This window comes from Manacus candei, unplaced genomic scaffold (genome assembly GCF_025592945.1).
Source record: "Manacus candei isolate 608988 ecotype Guabito, Panama unplaced genomic scaffold, ASM2559294v1 h1tg000119l, whole genome shotgun sequence".
Classification (NCBI taxonomy): Eukaryota; Metazoa; Chordata; class Aves; order Passeriformes; family Pipridae; genus Manacus; species Manacus candei.
The window spans coordinates 3,359,348-3,364,703 of record NW_026138167.1 but is presented as its reverse complement, the minus strand read 5'-3'; positions in this window follow the sequence as shown (position 1 = coordinate 3,364,703).

Sequence of the window (5,356 nt, the reverse complement as noted above, 5' to 3'; positions counted from 1 at the left end):
GGGCGGAGCTGGGCCCGCCCCGCGGGGGCCGTGAGGGGGCGCGGGGGGCGGGAACCAGCGCAGGGCGCGGGCGGCGGTCCCGGCCCCGCGGGGACTCGAGTGTCCCGCACCCGCACCCCCTCACAGCTGAACCCCACACACCTGCACCCCCTCACAGCTGAACCCCACACACCTGCACCCCCACACACCTCCGCACACCCGCACTCCCCCGCCGCGGCCCCCCGGGCTGCCCGAGCCGCTCCGGGAGGCGGTGCCGCCGCAGGAGCTCCCGGCAGGTACCGCCGCTCCCTCAGGCTCGTCCCCGCCCGTAACACAGCTCCGGGCGGACCACCCCGGTCAGCATCTGCTGCTGCCACACCGTGCTCCTGGGAGGGCGTGAGTTTCACTGACTTCTAGCGAAAAAGAAAAAGAAAATTAAACTAACTTTTAATTTCTGTTCTGTATGAAACAGTAGGTTTGTGTGGTGTTTTGTTTTTCTTTTGGTTTTTTTTTTTTTTTAAGTTTCTAGAAGAATAGGGTTTTTAGAAGTTTCTAAATCAGAATATTTTGGAACTTTAGGAATAAATAGGAAAACTGATGCAAGCTACAAAGACCCAGGATATTTCCATCTCTCTATATATTATAGATATAGATACACATCATATGTATAATAACATATAACGTGTATAATATATATAACACATATATATATAACATATATAACAGATATTATATATAACATACATAATAAATACCCTGTACAAAACACCCACCTTTTTTTCTGCATCAGATCAATAAAATCTGCTACAAAAGACAACTTTCAGTGCACGAACTGTGAAACTCAGTCAATGATTTTTCCTAAATCGTCCTAATAGAAATGAACGGTGTGCACATTGCCACAGAAAATAGAAGCAACTGGCAGTAATGCATTTTTTACATCTGGGATATTAATATTTTACAGAGAGAAAAGATTTGGAAATAAGGGCTAGGTGGCTTAAGTGTTAATCAGCTGCAAGATGAAAAGTGCTAGATACCATATTCCTCAGGAAAATGGTCCTTATTTAATAAGGTCCTTATTTAATTCAAATAATTTTAGCAACTTCATACCTTCCTAAAACGGGCATTACCCAAAGTAGCAATTTCATGAAGTGTGTTGTCAGTTGTCAAAATTCTTTTCCAGGAAAATAGTGCATCCCTCTGTATAAACTGTGAATCTTCTCAATGACTGGAACAGAGTACTGGAGCATTTTAATCCCTTAGTTTTTAAACTTGTGTTTTTTCTGTATGATCTTACCCTGCAGCCATATTTGGGTTGTGCATGTCTGTGCAAGGCACAATGCAGTCTGTGCAAGCACCCAGAAAAAGGCTGCTTACCCAGGAGTTTCTTCCAGCACACTCCTATTGATTTGAATACTCTGCAGTAAATATGGTCATTTTATATAGTGAGAATCCATTTGTGTACTGCACAATCAAAAGATATATGTGTGAAAGGATGCAGCATGACTCCTATTCTCCTATTTTGAAATGCTCAGTGTGTATGCAGTGGTCAACCCAAGATTTTAGAGTAAATAAAAAATATATTTTAGCCCAAAACAAGGCACAAAAGAACGCTATTTTATTTCTTTTGTGACACACCAGAGTTCTGGCGTTTTCTGAGTTGCTCCAAAAATTACTTGGCAATATTTGTACTGAAATTGCAACTCTGCAGTTTTTGATGACAACTGGTTCAATTCACCACTGCACTGCACCTGGTGTTCCTAACGTAAGGTTATGGTGTAAAATCTGTATTTCTGTTAGCAGAGTGTGTGTGCATTGCAGTAACTGCATTTTAGAGCCTTCAAGTCTCGTTAACAGTGTTGAAATAGCTGCCACTGGAACGTGCAGGACATAGCAAACTGGTTTTATTACATAACTGTGGATTTGTGTGCAGCTGGGTCCTAACCAGGCAAAACAGATGCTGTAAGATATAAAAGGATTAAAGTGTCTGGGTTACATGCCCAACCTTTTGCTAAATATTTCATGTAGTGTCATCTGGCACATGTTAATTATGTTGTATTATTACTGTTTTAGAAAACAGTAGTTATAAATAAGCAGCTGTTTCTTCCTGCTGCTTTGAGCTTGCAGTAAAATGTTAACACCAGCGTGTTAAGTTTAGTATTTGTCATTAGGTGAAAGCCGAAACAATTACATGAGTAATGGTGTCTTTCGAAGGGCCCTTGTCTGCAGGAGGTGACATCTGAAGGTCCCCACTAGAGTCTGCTCTCAGAATCTGCAGTAAATTGGCTGATGGCAGCTTTTACTGTGCACTGAAGAGTAGTTTAACTGGAAAGCCAAACGCCAAATTAAACACAGATAAAAATAGCAAGCTGCTCAGTTCTCTATTTGAAATCAGAAATATTCTAAAAACTTTGTGAAGCTGAATTTTCTCCAGATTAAAGCCAGTGAAGGATACCCTTAGATCAAGTTACTTCGGTGGTTTTTCATATTGCAATAGAAGTAACCGCAATTAAAACTTGAAAATGAGGACAGCTTTTACTACAGAAGAACTGTAATGGAAAATATTCTTTAAAGAAAATGAAAGACATTTAAGTCCTAGAGTCTCATCTAGTCTGAAGTTACACAGTTTCTCTCATGTATGAAGCACCCAAGTGCATCAAATTCTTGGACTTAATGTCTTGTATACACCTAGCTCTGTTATCTGTTACCACATACAGCTCTGTGGCCTCCAAAACCATTCACCTGAACACCCTGCAGTCATTAATGTATTCATTCTCACAACGCAGTGGAGAGGGATTGTCCCTAATTTTAAGGTTATGAACAGAAGGAAATCCATAACAAACCAGAAGCAGCTGTCGAATTTAACATCAGAAGCTTTTCATCTCAATTTGGGCGCTTTCGTAACTAACAAGTAAAATGTTTGGATGAAGAGGGAAGCAAACCTAAAGGAGGTCAGATAAGAAGCAGGCTTAGAAGTAAGTTTGACTTTATTTGAACAGGATACAGTCACCTAGAAAACAAGCTAACTGTATTTTTACTCTGACAGATGCAAGGACAGCACAGATATCACTGGAGAAGCGGTAGTTTCATTACCTCTTAAGCTACTTAGAATAACAAACCACGTTACAATTTCTTAGGACAATCTATTTGTGAATATTTGCATATTTGCCCTATCAAGTTCTATCATGCAGTCAAGTGAGATATAAGCTACCCAGTTTTTAAGTTTACAAACATCATATTATGCAAACAGTTTCAAGTAAATACTTCTACCTAAGTTGAAAAATCTGTCACCTTCCACAGCACCACACAAAGTTCTGGTGTTAAAGTAACATTTAAGCCACAGCAATAGCTAAATATTTAAAATATTTATGTAATACACTGTAAACTCTACGTGAACACTACGTACACCAAAAAAACATACAAAGAACAGGAAGATCTTTTGATTAGCAAAGATACCTCAAATGTATCGCCGGAATCATTTTCTGTTCTTACGACTTATCCCCAAACCACTCCCAGAAAAGGCACAGATGGTGGTGATTTTTTTTTAGGTTTTTTTTGTTTAAACACACAAAGCCAGAATCAACACAATAGGCCAATGCAGTCAAACACTGCTCTTATCTCTAGGAAGAACAGGTAAGGAACTTGCAAGGATGGCTCAGGAAGATTCTAGTCATGAAAGATCCCCAGCATCTGCTTATTGCCCTAGGCTCAAATGCAGAAAAAAATCAGAAATTAAATTTATTTCAGGAGAACTTTGCTGTACAACTTGGGCAGGAGTGCCAGCTGGAGTTACTTGCCTGTTCCAAGGCAGTACTTGAGGCTCAGCTCACAATCAGCTATTAATGGCACTCAGGAGAAATGACTTTTTTTAAATTAAACTGGTAATTACTGTTCAAAGATTATACTCATAAAGTACTTGATACTACTTTTGCTTTGGGTAAACAAAACCTTTAAATAAATAGATCTTTTAAAACACAACTTAATGCTTCAAGACATAATAGAGTACAGATCAAAAAATTATTTAAGTCATTCCAACTTTTTTGTTGTTACAGTATCTAAAATGTTCTCCTTTACCAGCAAATTATGCAGTGTTTGGCAAAGAAATGCTATTGGTAGTTCTTTAAACAAAGATTATCCCCATTTTGTTAGAAAAAGATGCATTTACGAAAAAATATTTCAGTAAGTCTATATCCTAAGCTAATAATACTTACACTACTGCACTGAACAAACTGCCTTGCATGGTCTATATACATCGATGAACACAAGCTCAGATGCTCTCCTGGTTTCCCAAAAGACAGAAAGCATTGCTGGAGCCCATCACATTTTGTTGCAAGTCATCTTTGAGAAGTGAGACAAAACTCCATTTTGGCATTGCTGTTTTAGAGCATGTTCCAAGCACTTGTATAACCATCATCAGTGATCCAGAAATCTGCAAAAGATGCTGATATATTGCATTCATGGCATCAAAAAACAGAAAGACTGAGCACTGGAATCCTACATAAAAATGGAGCTTGAGGTATTTATACAACCCTTTATGATGGAGATTGAATCTTACCCGTTGCACGTTGTCTGCAACTGCTCAGGGCTCGTTACATGAAACACCATTCCTGGGTTACTTTGGAAGACCTGCTGTTGCACAGGGTGTAAAGAAGAGTCAGTCCAACTTTTACTGGCTGTAAAATTTGAATATTAACCATGTGCTGTCTAAGTTCAGTGCAAAGGACTAAAGCAATTGGCCTGCACTGAGCTGTAGAGAATGACCAAGCAGGTCCTGCAGCTTGGAGAGAGCCCCCAGCCAGCCCTGCTGTCCCTGCAGAGGCTGCCAGAGTGCAGGGCCTCTGCACCAGGGGCAGCACAGACACCTCAAGGCAGATTCCTTCCCTCTGCTCTCAACAGTGACTCTCACAGCAGCGAGCTCCAAAATGGGTTTAGTGGAGATGAAGGGTCATTTCTGGCCATGTTGACAAAGTACATTTTAGTCAAAAATGTCTGGGATGGATTAACAACAAAACACTGCATGGATTCACTCAGTTTCTTTAAATGGTCATATTCACTCCTGTACACATCACATAACCTTTGGGGTAAAACTCCCAACAAACCAAACCAACCAACCAAAAAAGCTGCAAGATGGACACAATCCAGGGTGGGCACAAAGGGGCTGGATCACCAGTGTCACAGCTGGAAATTCAGCAAGTAAGGCCTCACATTTAAGCAGGTCACTTGAGCTTTTCACTTTGCTTTTGAGATCTGAAAGGGTGCACAATAATTTTCAATAACTTGTTTTCATTTCCTCTATTTTTTTTTCCAGAAGAGATTTTTGCTTATCTGGCAAGTACACTTTCTTGCATTCAGTATAGGGGCAAGCTGGACAAAAATTATA